This window comes from Megascapheus bottae, chromosome 1, assembly GCF_031878675.1.
Source record: "Megascapheus bottae isolate mThoBot1 chromosome 1, mThoBot2.hap1, whole genome shotgun sequence".
Taxonomy (NCBI): domain Eukaryota; kingdom Metazoa; phylum Chordata; class Mammalia; order Rodentia; family Geomyidae; genus Megascapheus; species Megascapheus bottae.
Genome location: NC_143509.1, coordinates 29115281 through 29130975, shown reverse-complemented (window position 1 = coordinate 29130975; position 15695 = coordinate 29115281). Strand labels below are relative to the sequence as shown.

Here is a 15695-nt window from a genome sequence, read left to right as displayed (position 1 = left end):
ATGGCAGCTGGGTGGCAGAAATGTGACTCAGCTCACAGGTTGGGCTAGCCCCCCCGCAGTTTCCTGCAAACCCAAGGGGGTGTCAGGGGTGCTGGCCAGCCCAGCTGGAAGGAGTCCTTTCTGAGAAAAGAAGGTGCGGGTTGCCGGGGGGAATTACCCGCTGAGGCTCGCAGCTCTTCCTCTTTCTCGATTTCTGGGGGCCCTGCAAGGCACCATAAGAGCAAGGGAGGAAAGGAAGGAAGGAGAGGGCCTATTTGGGGGCTCCCCCTCCAACAAACACCATCACCCAGGTCGTCCTCTGGGGCTTCCTGGGTCCTGCAAGGACCTGTGCAGTGTCTTCGGCACCCCAGGCCTCGGCACCCCCCCAAGTTCTGACAGCTACACACATGCAAGTCCCAAGGCCTGGCTTAGGGCAGCCAAGATTTAGGATCACATGACCTGGAGGGCCGCCAGCTCTCTGCCTCCATCCTTGCACATGCACACCCATGCACGAGCACGCACACACATGCACACACACACATGCACGCACACCAGCTTCAGGTGCAGAGGGGTCGAGGATACTGACCCCAGAGCCTATGCTGAGGTTCTAGAATTTTCCTGTGCTGGGGATATGGTGGTCCACGAGGCTACCTGTATTTGTGGAGGACCCCATCTGCCTGTCTGGGCAGGAACTGAACTTCGTGTGTGTGTGTGTGTGTGTGTGTGTGTGCACGCGCGTGTGCATGCACATGTGCACCTGCGTGTACACTGGTCCTGGGGCTTGAACTCAGGGCCTGGGCGCTATCCCTGAATTGTTTTTGCTCAGGGCTAGTGCTCTATCACTTTGAGCCACAGCTCCACTTCCGGCTTTGTGGTGGTTCATGGGACTCTTCTGCTTGTGCTGGCTTGGTGTTGTGAAGGTCAGATGTCAGCCTCCCGAGTAGCTGTGATTACAGGCGGGAGCCACAGGTGCCCAGCTCCCCACCCTCTTTTAACATGAAGTGGTCATCCAGTGTGCATGGCTGGGATTCCTGGCCATAAGGAGCTCCTGGCATGGATGGAGTTTAGGCAGCCCCCCTGCAAGGCCCAAGACACCCCCAGAAAACAGCCCAGCCCCTGCGCAGGGATGGGGGGGAGGGCGGGATTAACAGTTACCCATCCACCCCTCTCTCTGTGGCCAAGCCCGCAGCTCTCCCAGCACACAGCCCAGAGCCCAGGGTGGCTGGAAAAGCCCATAGGGGATGCGGGGGGGGGGGGGTGTTGCAGCCAGGCTTTCCAATTGGACTGGAAAAACCCCTGTTATTTTGGTTTCCAATTGGACTGGAAAAACCCCTGTTATTTTGGGGGAAAACACCAAGTGTTTGCCAAGGAAGAGGGGCTAGAGGGGCACAGGTACCACCGGTGCTAGGGAGAAACAGCCTGGGAACCTTATAAGCCACCTTGGGAAGCCAGGCGCAGGCCTGGTGACCTCTACAGGGCCATCCACAGCCCCAGACACACGGGCCTTCCCTGGGTAGAGAAATGAGGGGGTAAGAGCCGGCCTGAGCTGCAGAGGGGGGGTTCCCCTGCCCCCCCAACATGAGCAGGCTCCCAGGTGTGCCCCTCCCTGTCTGCATCCTGCAGCCCCCCAGCCCCTCCCCTGTCCACTCACTGCCCTCATTTCCTTTCTGCTGACCTTTGCCTGGCAGGTGACTGCTGTGTGATTGGTGGGGGGTGTGGGATGTTCCCTATATTTATCAGTCCCCCCTTCCCAGGTTAATTGGTGTGCCCCCCCCCCCAGCCCTGCTCTTTCCGTCGCACGTGGCTGACATCAAATTGGAAAGCCCAGGGCGGAAAAAACACAAAGCTCTTCCTCGTGGAGGGAGACTCAGAGCCGGGGAATTTTGTTTTTCTGCTCTGAGGGACATCTGATGTTGGGGACTTTAACCACAAGTTGGGGAAACCTCGAGTTCTATAATGGAAGAATACAAGTTCAAGAAGAAAAAAAAAACCAACTTGACCCCCTGCTGTACCCCACTTGCCCCCACAGAGAGAACTTACTGTGTTTTTAGAATGGATGGGTTATAAAGAGTAAAGTCGAGCCAGGCAGACCTGCAATCCCTGCCACTCTGCAGGTCATGGGAAGGGCAGCGTTCTAGGTTACCGAGGCGGGGACTAACAGTGACCCCAATCTCAGGAGTGACCCCATTCTCAACAGTGATCCAGCCATGGTGGCACATACCTCTAGTTCCCATAGGAGGCCCAGGTAGGAACAGTAAAGTCCAAGACTTGTCATTAGAACAAAAACATAAGATTATGCATGAAACAAAACAAAAGCAGGAAGAACTGCAGGTGTAACTCAACTGGTAAAGCACCTGATAAACAAGCAGGAGACCCTGAGTTCAAACTCCTAGCTACTCAGAAGACTAAGTCTAAGGATTGTGATTCAAAGCCAGCCCTAATAAGAAAGGCCATGAGAGTCTTACCTCCAATTAACCACCTGAAAACCGGAAGTGGTGCTGTGTGGTTTAGTGTGGCTAGGGTACTATCCTTGAGCTGAAGAGCTCAGGGATAGCACCCAGGCCCTGAGTTCAAGCCCCACGACTGACCAAAAGAGAAATGAAGTTGATTCTTCCCCAGTAAGTCTGAAGAACACACCCTTTTGTATTTTCCACATGCTGGGTAACATGTAGAGTCTGTGTAACCACATCTCTCTCTTCCTTTTTTTTTTTTAAACAGGATTAAAAAAAATCCACTCTTCTGGGAGAAACACGTAAAGGTAGGTTGTATTTCATTTTCTCTCTTGGCTGCACTCTGTGCTGTTAGGCAAAAGAACACATAAGCGTGCGCGAGTGTGTGTGTGTAAGGGGAGGTCATTTTGGTTTTTGCATTGTAGGGTTTGGAACCTGGGTCTCAGGCACGCAGGCATTGTTGGCTCATTCCTTCCACTGGTTTGGGCTGCTTGTCTTTCTTTTCATTTTTGTCAGTCGTGGGCCTTGAACTCAGGGCCTGGGCACTGTACTCAAAGCTGGCCTTCTACTGCTTGAACCACAGTTCCACTTACGGCTTTTCTTTTATGGCCAGTCCTGGGACTTAAACTCAGGGCTTGGGCACTGTCCTTGGACACTTTTTGCTCAAGGCTAATGCCCTGCCATCGGAGCCACAGCACTATTTCTGGCTTTTTCTGGGTAGGTGGTACCGAGGAATCGAACCCAGGGCTTTGTGCATGCTAGGCGAGCACTCTACCACTAGGCAGAACTCCTGGCCCCCGACTTGTGGCATTTTATTGGTTCACTGAGGATAAGAGTCTCGTGGATTCTCATGGGCTGCCTTGGAGCAGTGATCCTCAGATTTCAGCCTTCTGAGTAGCGGGGATGACAGGCGCAAGCTGTTGGCATCTGAGGTGTCTTGTTTTATTCTGGTTCCTGCAGGAGTCCCGTGGGGTGAGAATTGACATCTCCCCTCTTCTGTATTTTGGGTTTCCTGATGGTGCAGTTTGTTGTGCACTCTCGTTTTCTGGGTCTATTTATTTGCAGAAACATGGCTGTCTGAGACAGGGTCGCCCCCCCTCCCCCCACCACATACCCTGCGGTGGATTTGGGAAGGAAGAAGAGATTGGGTAGCAGCTGTAGGGCTTATGGGGTGAGTGGAGACAGGACTGGTTTTGGGGTGAGGAGTTTCACCCCAGATCTCCACTTCCTTACTTCTATAAACACTACCTTACCATGGCGCCTGCCATATGATTTCACTCAGGAAAGGAGATCAGGGTTCAGGGTGGGGGGGATTCAACTCCCTGCACCTTTTACTTCCTGGATCTCTCCTGATCCTCAAGGTGGTGGATCTCAAGTAGGACCGGGGTACATAGACAAGGCTAAAAAGGTCAGTCATTGTAGTTGGTCATTTGGTGATGCTGGGGTTTGAACTCAGGACCTCACACTTGCTAAGCAGATGCTCTACCCCTTGGGCCACACCTCCCATGCTTTCTGCTTTACGTGTTTTTCAAATAAGATCTCATATGTATATATATTCATATATACGTGTGTATATTTGCCTTGGAATTCAGGTGTGCATGGCTTTTTTGTTGAGATAGGGTCTTACTAACTTTTGTAGTGGGCTGGCCTGAAACGAATCTGCTCGGTGCAGGTGGCTCACCCCTGCAATCCTAGCTACTTAGGAGGCTAAGATCTGAGGATCGTGGTTCAAAGGCAGCCCGAGCAGCAAGGTCTATGAGACTCAAGTTAAGCACTAAAAAGCCAGAAGTGGAGTTATGGCTCAAATGATACAGCGTCAGCCTTGAGTGAAAAAGCCAAGGGACAGCACCCAGACTCTAATTTCAAACTCCAGTACTGATGAGAAAAGAAAAAAAAATACTTTGTTCTACAGTTTTTAGGCTGCTATTTTGTTGTTGTTTTGCTTTCTACCATTGTCTTTACTTTTCTGTTCTCATTTTCACTTCTGATTCATTTCTTGCCTTTTTTTTTTTTTTGGCAGTTGTGGGGCTTGAACTCAGGACCTGAGCACTGTCCTTGGGTTTTCTCAAGGCTAGAGCTCTTCTACTTGAGCTACAGCACCACTTCTAGCTTTTTTCTATGTATGTGGTACTGAAGAATTGAACCCGGGTCTTTGTGCATGCTAGGCAAGCATTCTACCACTAGGCCAAACTCCCGGCCCCATTTCTTTCCTTTTTTATTATCATAAAGATGATGGACAGAGTCTTCACAGTCGTTTTTGTGCAGTAATGTTTCATTAACATTTGCGTAATAAATATTCTTTCTCAGTGAGCAGTATCCTTAAATTCTGCTTCCAAACTAAGCAGTAGTGGTTCCCGCCTGCCATTCCAGCTACTTGGGAGGCTGAGATCTGGGGATCCCAGTTCAAAGCCAGCCCAAGTCCATGAGACTTATCTCCAATTAATCACCAAAAAGAGGGAAAATGAAGCTGTGATTCAAGTGGTTGGGTGCCAGGCCAGCAAGTACAAAGTCCTGAGTTCAAAGCCATTTACTTCCTCAAACCACTAAGGAAGGCTGATAGAAATGTGGATGCCCTGCCAGCCCCCCGCAGAAACCCTGGCAACTGCCCCATAAAGACTCAGTGGGCACCAGCCTCTGCTCCTTGGCTGTGTTTGGGCCTTTGCTTGAAAAGACATAATAGAAAACGGATGAGATGTCTGCAGGAGCAAAACCACACACTCAGTCTGGTTGTTAGAAATTCCACAAGTGTCGTCAAAGCCTCCATTGAGACACATGCTGCTGGGGACCCCAGAGAAAACATCCCCTGGTGTGGGGAGAGGGCAGACCCAGGAGCTGCAGGTTCCTCCTCCTCCTCCTTTCCTGCTTTCTCACAAGATGGTAGGTAAGGCGCTGAGCCCCCACCCAACCCCAGCTGGGCTGCTATGTGATTAGACGTTTTCCCTGGCAGCACTGGTGTCTCTGTGTTTGGTGGCCCTGGCCTCTGTGGAACCGTGGCTGTGACAACTGAGGATTCGTGGCCCTAAACACCTGCATCATGGGATTATCTTACATCTCATCCTGTGGAATTTAGCATAGAACTCACTGCGTTTTACGCTTGTTTATTTGTTTGTTTTCACTGGGGCCTGAACTCAGGGCCCGGTCACCATCCCTGAGCTTTTTCACTTATTGCTGGCGCTCTACTACTCTGAGCCACAGCTCCACTTCTAGCTTCTTTTTAGTAGTTGATTGGAAATCAGTCTCGAAGACTTTCCTGCGGGGCTGGCTTTGAATCGCCATCCTCTGATCTCAAGCCTCTGAGAAGCTAGGATGACAGGTGTGAGCCACCCAGGAAATGTGTTTGGTTTTCAGAAGCTGAAACGTTCCCCAACTCACGAGGGATCCACAAAGAGCTGTGGAGAAACCCAGTGGAGAGAGAGTTTTAGCACAGCTCACTGGGGCATAGTTGCTTGTGACCTCCGAGGGCATGGCCCCTACCAGGGCTTTGCAGGATGTATAAGAGTTTGTCTGGATCTACAAGCTAAGGTGAGGAGGCCTAGTTCAGTCCTGTCAGCCCTCCCTGCCTGGCTTCTTGCCTTGGATTGCTGAGCTTCCTCATGAGACTGGCGCCACCCCCTCACCCTGGCACGGAGCCAGGGTGACAACATTTCCTTAGTGCCGGGAAGCCTAGGACAGGAGCCGCTGACACAAGGCACGGGGCTTTGCATCCTGGCCTGGCCTAGGGTCCTGAGCTTACGAACCCTCACATGACCACCCCCCACACGAGTGGCCACCCCCACGCGTGGCCAGGAGACAGAACGCAGCTTTCTGGCCCCTTGGTGACCAGCCCGCTTCACAGCAGCATCACCCTGTGTCATCGAGGGGGGGGACAAGCTGGAGCATTCTTGGGGCCCGAGGCCATGGTGGGACCCGGCCCTGGCTGCTCTTTGTCTCTCTTGTCCCTTTTCTTGCTAATTATAGCCTCCTGGGACCGATTTAGCCCCACAAACAAAGGCATCGGGGGTGACAGGGAGTCACACGATCTTGTTTTTTAGCCTGCATCCCTCAGAACAGCACCCAGACCCCCACGATCGGGCTGACGTGGCCGCACACTCACCACCACCACCCGGGCCCTCACGTGGCCACCTACCCACACCCCACCCTGTGACTGGGACCCTGAGGCTGCAGCCGTGGGGCCCCCCCTTCCCGGCTCTGAGGGGGCACCGGAGACCCGGGAACCCGGAGGATTTGGGGGTAACAGAGACATCTCTTTGTACTGTGTCCGCAGGAGTCTGGCTGGTGCCCGGCTGTGTTGGGTCGCCCTGTAGTGTTCTGTGGATGTGGGGGGTCCCCTTAGCCATTGGGGGAGGGGACGCATCCAGGCCCCACCCCTGCCTAAGCACAGGGTCCAGGCCAAGGTCTTTTCCTACAGCTGCAGTCTTGGCCTCAGCTCTGTGGGTATTTGGGGTTCCCTCATTCTTTGTGGGGTACCCTGGGTGCCTCAGGGGGCTTAGCAGCATCCCCCAGAAGCTCCCTAGTTGTACCAGCCACAGGTGTCCCTCAGGGTCCCCTGCAGGCAACCCAGAAACCTAGAACCCCCTCATCCCCCACCCCAGCCCAGGAGCCTCTGCTCATGGCCCCCAGGGTGATAGCTGATCACTGAGCTCCCAGGGATGATTGCCGATCGCCGAGCTGCCCACCCCACTGCACCCCTGGCACAGACAGCCACACCACAGTGAAGCCTGTGAGAGGCCCGTCCTCTCTCTCTCCTCCCTCCTCCCTTACTCTGGTTTTGTTTGGTTTGGGACTTTCCTCTGTCAACACAGCCAGCTCCTTTTGTATCTGAACATAGTGAACATAGCATGCTTCGCCAGCTGATGTCTCCATGTCTCCTGGAGGGGGCGGGAATATCAGCCCCACTCTGCAGCATCTAGCTGGAAGTTTTTGTTGTGTGGATTTTATAGTTTTGGGGGGGCTTCCCCCTTTTGTTTTCGTTGATCCGGGGGCTTGAACTCTGGGCCTGGATCCTGTCCCTGACTCCTCAACTCAAGGGTAGCCCTTTACTCCTTGAGCCACATCACCACTTCTGGTTTTCTGGTGGTTTATTGGTGATAAGTCTCAAGGACTTTCCTGCCTGGCTGGCTTTGAACCTTGATCCTCAGAGCTTGGCCTCCTGTGTAACTAGGATGCCAGGTGTGAGCCACCAGCGCCTGGCTTTTCCTTAGCTTTCCAGCAGCAGATGGGAGAAGCTGGGAGGAGAACAAAACGACAGCAGGAAAGCCCTGAGCAGTGGACCAGTTGTTCCTCTCCCAGCAATGTCTCTGCACCTGGCTGGCACGGCCTGTGGGGGGCCTGGCCAGGAGCAGGGCCATCACTGCCCAGGAGTCACTGGGTCTGAGCGTTGATGGCAGGCAGTCCCCCCTCCATCCTCCCAGCCCTCTGAGCCCCTGCCACTGGGAAATAAGGCCCAAATGTGGGTGGGGGGAGTGCCCTCGGGCACTCATGCCACCCTGTCCACAGGAGAGGAGTGGCAGAGATCACGCTGGGCATGCTCAGTGGTGTCTCGCCCCCAGCAGCAGCGGCAAGAGACCAGCGAGGCTGCGGCAGACCCCGTGACCCATGCCAGCCGCCACATCTTTCTCCATTCAGGCCTTGTGTATCAGCTATCAGAGCTGAGTAACAAACCTGTCTTTCTCAGCTGTAGTGGAAATGTGGACCAGGCAGCAGTAACTCAGAGTAAGAAGTGGTCTTCTAAGCTATCCAGGTGGGTGGAGATCTAGGCTTCAAGCTTAGCCCTGTGTTCTAATCCCAATTCAGATCCCCCTAAAAAAAAAAAAGCAAAGGAGTGCTGGCCCTTTTAGATCACATGTTTAAGTAAGATTCACCAGCCATACCCCTCACTCCTTTTTTTTTTTTTTTCTGCCAGTCCTGGGGCTCGAACTTACGGCCTGGGCTCTGTCCCTGAGCTTCTGTTGCTCAAGGATAGTGTTCTGCCACTGGAGCCACAGCACCACTTCTGGCATTTTCAGTGTATGTGGTACTGAGGAATCAAACCCAGAGCTTCCTGCATGCTAGGCAAGCACTCTACCACTAGGCCACGCCTCCGGGCCCCAAGCCCCTCCCCCTTTCTTAACGCCAGCCCCGCCTCCTGGTCTACCTCCCAGCTGACCTTGCTGAAGGGACAGTGCAGGTCCAAGTAGGACATAATGGAGTGGCTGAGGGGTCCTGTGGGGCAGCGGCTACGGTCACTGGGGCACCAGGACCTGCAGGGCCCAGGGCACCCGTGGAGAGAAGAATCCAGTTCTGAGTGACCCGCACACTCCCTAATGGGGAGCCCCTGCTCTAAGCCACCCCCTCTTGTATCAACAAGCCACCCCCTGGGCCATGGACCCACCTGCTGCAGCCAGACCCACCTGCTGCAGCCCAGGTTTGGGGTTGCACAGCCCAGGTTCTCTGGGGGTACAACCCAGGCTAGGCCCTCTGGCCTGGGACCTCAGGATGACCCCTTTCTCCTGAGCCTGCTAGGGGAACCCCCCCCCCCAAACCGGGCTGTGTCTGTCCCCCCTCCCCCCGCCCCTGCATTCCTCACATTCCTCTACACAGCCCTCACCAATTCTCAGAAAGCTCAGGTTCTTTCCCGGTTGGCTGCCAGCCCGCCGTGGGCGTGGCCTCCCCAACCACGCCAGCTATGCCTGGAATTCAGGGGAACCCGGGCCCGAGGGCCTCAGTCACCTGAAGTCACCCAAAGCACCGCTAGGAGTCGCAGTGACAGCGCAGATTACACCCAGGGCAGAGAGGGGGGACCACCTGGCTTCCTGCCCAGCCCCAGGAAGGTAGGAGAATCTGGGGGGACTCCCAGCCTCAGAGCCCCCCAGGGCTGCTACCTGCTCAGGGCTTTGTGCCCCTCTGCCCCGCAATGCCCAGCCCAGGGGAGGCTCCCTGCTGTGCCCCTGGCTCCCGGCAGTGTCCCTCACCTCCCTCTTTAGAAGCAGAGCCTGGCACCATGGCTCAGGCCTGTCATCCCAGCTACTCAGGAACCTGAGCTCTGAGGATTATGGTTCAAAGCCACCCCAGGCAGGAAAGTCCATGAGTCTTTTATCTCCCACGAATCTGCAAAGAGCTGGAAGTGGCTCTGTGGCTCAAGTGATTGAGGGCTAACCTTGAGAAAAAACAAAAACAAAGAAACCTAAGGGACAGCACCCAGGCCCTGAGTTCAAGTCCCAGGACTAGCACCAAAAAAAACCAGGGTCAACTACTTTCCAATGCCAGTTAAGCTTTTGAAAGCCTGGGGACAGAGCTTGGCCTGGCTGGACTTCACCCAGCCCTTGCAGTGGCCCTGTCCCTGACCCCGCCCTCGACCCCCTTCCAGGAACGCACAGCCTTCTCTGTCCGGAGCTGGCTGGAAAATCTGCTGGAGTTCTCCGGCAAAAAAAAAAAAAAAAAATCCTTGGGCTGGGATGTAGCTCAGTGGCAGAGCACTTGCCTAGCAAGTGTACCCTCCTGGGTTCCATCCCCAGTCCCCAAAAAGAGAAGACCAAAATAAGAAAAAGAAAAGAAAAAAAATTGTTTTAATAAATCCAGTCTGCAGTCTCCAGGGTATGGTATGGCCCACTTGTAATTCCAGCTGCTCAGGAAGCAGCTATGGTCCTAGAGGTTCCATCTTCAACTAATGAACAAAAAGCCAGACTGGAGGCATGGCTCAAATGGTAGAGCACCAGCTGTGAGCAAGAAAAAAAGCCAAGTGCTAGGCTCAAGACTGGAATTCAGGACCTGATAAAAAAAGGAGAGAAGGGAGAGGGAAGGAAGGAAGGAAGAAGAGAGGAAGGAAGGAATAGAGGAAGGGAAGGGCAAGGAAGGAAAGGGAAGGAAGGAAGGAAGGAAGGAAGGAAGGAAGGAAGGAAGGAAGGAAGGAAGGATGGACTTTTGGCAGCCTAACACACACAGGTTTCTTGCTCGCCTGGTGTCTGGCGTGTGCTCTCAGGTGTATGGGGAATGTTTATTCTCATCAAGCATGGCAGCCCCGGGCCTTCCTGGGAGAGCACTGAGGGATAACCCTATGCACAGATGGAATCTGGCCAAGATGGCTGGCTGCAAGAACCCCCACAGGAGGGCAGGATTCCCTAGAACTGCTTTCTAGCTGTGACATTTACAAACTCAGAGGGGCCATGGAGGAGGACATGGGACCCCAGCACCCCACACAATACATGACACCCCCAAACACAAAGCTTAGATCCATCACAAGCCCACAATCACTTTCATCTTTTTGTTATTGTTGTTGTATGTGGGGCTTGAACTCAGGACCCAGGCGCTGTCCCTGAGATCACGGCTAGTGCTCTACCACTAGAGCCACAGCACCACTTCCGGGTATTGTGTGGTTAATTGGAGGTCAGAGTCTCCCAAGGGACTCTGATCCTCAGATCTCAACCTCCTGAGTAGCGGGGAGCCAGGGGCTCTCTTTCATCTTTACTTTAGTTCTGATTGGGGGATATGTAAATTTAGTTTCAATAACAACCTAAGCTTCCTTTTTTTTTTCTTGTTCTGTTTTTATTTTTGGTTTTGTTTGTTTGTTGTGCCAGTCCTCAGGCTTGAACTCAGGTCCTGGGCCCTGTCCCTGAGCTTTTTTTTTTTTTTTTTTTTTGCTCAGGCTGATGCACTACTACTTGAGCCACAGCTCTTTTTTCCAGCTTTTTGGTGGGCACCTGGAGAAAAGAATCCCATGGTCTTTCCTGCCTTGCCTGGGTTCAAACTTCGATCCTGAGATCTCAGCTTCTTGAATAGCTTGGATGATCAATGGGGACCATTGGAACCCAGCTCTGGGTTTTTTTGTTTTGTTCTGTTTTGGGTTTTGATGCTTGGTTAATGGCTCATGGCGAGAATTCTAACAACCAAAGGCTAGATTTGTGGATCTTGACTCAAAGCTAGCCTGGGCAGGCAAGTCTGATCGACGACTAGAATAGTTAGGGTCAGAGGCCTGAGCCACCAGAGCCCTGCTCTGCTGCTTCTTTCTTTGAACCCTTCCTTTCCAATTTGCTGGTAAATTACTCATACAATCTTTTGATCTCCTTCAAGTATAATTAATACCATTAAAATCTCCATTATCTCCAGCCAGTGGAACTCCTGAGGTTCAATTTGTATGGCCTGTTTTCTTTCCCTTGTGTGTCTTGTCTGCCTGGTTACTCGGCTCTGTGGACTAGATATATATTTGCAGGTTTATATATACAAGTAATTTGAGGCCTTGGATGAATGCAATTTTCCTCCACAGAAATGTTATTTCTATAACACAGCTAGGGTTGCTAGCCGTCCAGGACCATCTCAGTCCAGTACAGAGGTTGAAAATGTGCCTATAGCACGTCCTAGCTACCCAGGTGCCTCAGATCTGGGGATCGTGTGTTCAAACCTAGCCAGGACAGGAAAATCTGCAACACTCTTGCAAGTCCTACCTCAAAAAACAAAACAAAACAAAAACAGGAAGTGGCCCTGTGGCTCAAGGAGTAGGGCAGTAGCCTTGAGCTGAAGAGCTCAGGGACAACTGTCCAGACCCAGAGTTCAAGTCCCACATCCAGGAAGAAAAAAAAAGTCTCCTCTACACTGGGGCATCCATCCATGGTCTCCCAGAGCCCTGGCTGGAAAATCTTGCCCATCTTCCATATTCCCCAGCCCCTTCTTCGTTTGCTCTGCTTCTTTTTTTGGATAGTGTCTTACTTCTTGCCTGCAGTCTTGATCCACCTATTTATGCTTTGCAAAGAGCTAAGATGACAGATGGGTGCCAGCATGCCAGCTATTGGTTGAGATGGGGTCACAGGAACTTTTCTACCTGGGCTGACCTCCAACATCAAGTAGCAACTGGGTGGCCCCAATAAGGAGTTTCATAAAGGCCGTGGACCTCGGGGTGTCTGGGTTGTCCACCCAGACCTCCACCACCCAAGTAGCTGGGATTACAGGCGAGAGCCACCACACCTGCTGTCTTAACAAGCCTCTTTCCTGGTTGACCAAGCCAAAGTCAGAAGCAGAGCCTGGATGAGTCCCGCCCCCTGGGGCTGGGATGAGACCCTGGGTTTTTTGGCTGTGGGTCCTGGTACCACTTCAATGCCTTGGAATGAGGCCAGTGAATGGCCTTCCCACTCTGAGCTGGATGTTAATAAGCAAAGGTTTGTGCTGCTGAGTTCACCAGAGGACATGGCTCCTCATCACAGCTGTAAAGGACAAATGATGACGAGGCATGACTAATCATCCTCCGCTCACAGGACCAGCACCAGAGCATGCTGGGACGGCATCGTCGTTCCTCCACTGGGAGATGCAGAAGGGGAGGGCTGTGTGTGCGTACTTGGACATGAACTCAGAGCCTGGGCGCTGTCCCTGAGCATTTTTGCTCAAGGCTAGCGCTCTCCCACTTGAGCCACAGCACCACTTCCAGTTTTCTGGTGGTTCACTGGAGATAAGAGTCTCACAGACTTTACTGCCCAGGCTGGCTTTGAACCGTGATCCTCAGATCTCAGCTTCTTCAATAGCTAGATTGACAGGCAAAAAGAGCTCAGGGACAGCACCCAGGCTCTGAGTTCAAGCCCCAGGACCAACCACAGAAAAGAAAAAAAAAATAATTTGAACTTGTTTTGAAACTGCCTTTCGATTTCTCCAGGGCAGAAATCATTTGAGTTCCAGTCATTTGCATTTCTCCTAAGCACCTCTTCAGGAAACTGGGTGGCCCCAATAAGGGGTTCATAAAGGCCGTGGACTTCGGGGTGTCTGGGTTGTCCCTTGCTGCACTGCTGTGCAGAAAACCATGCAGAAAAAAAAAAAAAACCAAAGCAGAGCCTCAGTTTCCCTAGTGACCACGTTCCTTCAGGGTTTTATAGGTATCAGGACTGAACAGTCCAGAGACCTGGTCCCCAGACAGGGACTGCTGTCACCTGTCTTCCTGCCCCTCCTCCCTCTTGTGCCATGTCCATCTAACCACCCATCAAGGCAGGAGGGCGAAACTGGCTATGAGTCTGTATCTGCTTCAAAATACAGTTCAGCCAGGTGTGGTGGCTCACACCTGCAATCCCAGCTGCTTGGGAAACAGAGATAGGAAGATCAGGCTTTGAGACTTGGAGGGAGGGGGAGGAGAGGGAGGAGCAGGAAGTTCGTGAGGCTCCCATTTCAACCAGTGAGCAGGGCATGGTAGGGCATCCCTTTAAACCCAGCTGTGCAGAGCACAGAGACAGGGTGATCTGAGTCCAAGGCCAGTCCCGGACAAAACACAGACCCTAATTCAGGGGCCAGGAGTTTGGCCTAGTGGTTAAAGTGCTTGCCTAGCATGCACGAAGACCGGGGTTCAATTCCTCAGTACCATATACATAGCAAAAAGCCGGAAATGGTGCTGAGGCTCAAGTGGTAGAGCTCTAGCCTTGAGAAAGTCCAAGGACAGTGCTCAGGCCCTGAGCTCAAGCTCAGGACTGGCAGAAAGCAAAAAAGCAAAAACACAGACCCTAACTCAAAACAATAAATAAAGACTAGGTGCTGTTTTATATATATACATATATATACACATATATGTCTATATTATTTATATACACATACATCTATATGTGTATACATATATGTGAATATATACACGCACAGATTCGCATATACATACATTCTCCTCCTCCTTCCCTCCTTCCCTCTCTTACAGCACAGGGAAGCGGCAGCTGAGCCATACTGTCCTCTCAGTGGCCCCGTTCCATCTCCCACATACAGCTGATAGAAATCCAGAACAGTGCAGTGAGTTTGGAACCTGGAAACAAATGTTTAACTTACAAAGTTAAATACATATCAGCCCTAGGAGCTAGAAATAGACACCCACTTTCCCTCAAAAATCTGTTCCTAAATACTTATCCACATATCCTTCACAATCACCAAGAATTAGAGGCAACCCAGATATCCCCCTAGTAGCAAGTGGATCTACAAATAATAATTTGATCTGCTGTTGGAATATTACCCAGCCATGAAAAAGAACAAGGTAGGGGCCGGGAGTTTGGCCTAGTGGTAGAGTGTTTGCCTAGCATGCACAAAGACTCGGGTGCGATTCCTCGGTACCACATACATAGAAAAAAGCCAGAAGTGGTGCCGTGGCTCAAGTGGTACAGCTCTAGCCTTGAGAAAATCCAGGGACAGTGCTCAGGCCCTGAGCCCAAGCCCAGGACTGGCAAAAAAAAAAAAAAAAAAAAAAAAAAAAAAAAACAACAAGGTAGTGTCTGTAGCAACAGGAATAAGTGACCGTGGTATTACACTTGCAGAAAGGCCAAGAATGCATGCTTGTGACTCTGTAGAGTTTTCGGCAAGAAGCAAAGGCACAGGGATAGAGAACAAATTGGTTGTTCCTTGCGGGGGGGGGGGGGAGGGGCTGGCAGCAAAAAGAAGACAGGAGCATTTAGCAGGACCTGTTCATGTGCTGGGGTAGGGCTGTTACACAGCCACATGCGTTTGCTGAACGTCAACCACTGTGAGCCATGAGTGTGATTTTCACTGCGTGAAAATAATGGAATCCATTTCATTAAAGGAAATCATAATATTCACTGCCCTCCCTTTTTAAATTTTTAAATATTTTTGTCAGTCATTGGGCTTGAACTCGGGGCATAGGCACTGTCCCTGAGCTGCTTTTTGCTCAAGGCTAGCATTCTACTAGTTGAGGCACAGCACCAGTTCCAGCTTTGTGTGTGTGTGTGTGTGTGTGTGTGTGTGTGTGTGTTGTTTTGTTTTTTAGTTTATTGTAGGTAAGAGTCTCCCAGACATTCTTGCCCAAGCTAGCTTTACCACAATCTTTACATTTCAGCCTCCTGAGTAGCTAGGATTATAGGTGTGAGCCCCTCATATCTGGCTATCACTGCCTTTCTTCTTTCTTTTCTCTTTCTTTCTATCTTTTTTTTTTTTTTGGTAGGTTATGGGGCTAGAACCTGGGGCCTGGGCACTGTCCCTGGGCTCTTTTCTCAAGGCTAGCTCTCTACCACTGTGAGCCACAATGCAACTTCCAGTTTGGTGGTTAATTGGAAATAGGAGTCTCAAACTTTTCTATCTCAACTGGTTTAGAACCGCAATCCTCAGATCTCAGCCTCCTGAGTAGCTAGGATTGCAGGCATGAGCCACCAGTTCTTTCTTCCTTCATTACTCGTACAATTGTTATGGCTGATAGTACTAGGACTCGAACCCAGGGCCTCCTGCTCCACTTGCTCGCTTGCTTGCTTTTGCACCTCCAGCCTGTCTGTTTTGGTGGTGAGTTGGAGATAAGAGTCTCACGGACTTTTCTGGCCAAGTTAACTTCAAACTGTGATC

The 15695-nt window shown here is 51.7% G+C and overlaps 1 protein-coding gene across 3 annotated transcripts in view; it reads left to right on the top strand.

The window, feature by feature from the left end:
- Positions 1-15695, top strand: part of Gng7 (G protein subunit gamma 7) — an 84998-nt gene that overhangs the window by 61361 nt on the left and 7942 nt on the right. For all 3 annotated transcript variants that reach the window (XM_090329158.1, XM_090329170.1, XM_090329164.1), the window contains exon 3: positions 2698-2737. The gene's annotated coding sequence lies outside the window, so the exon portion shown is untranslated. The remainder of the gene's footprint in view (positions 1-2697; positions 2738-15695) is intronic.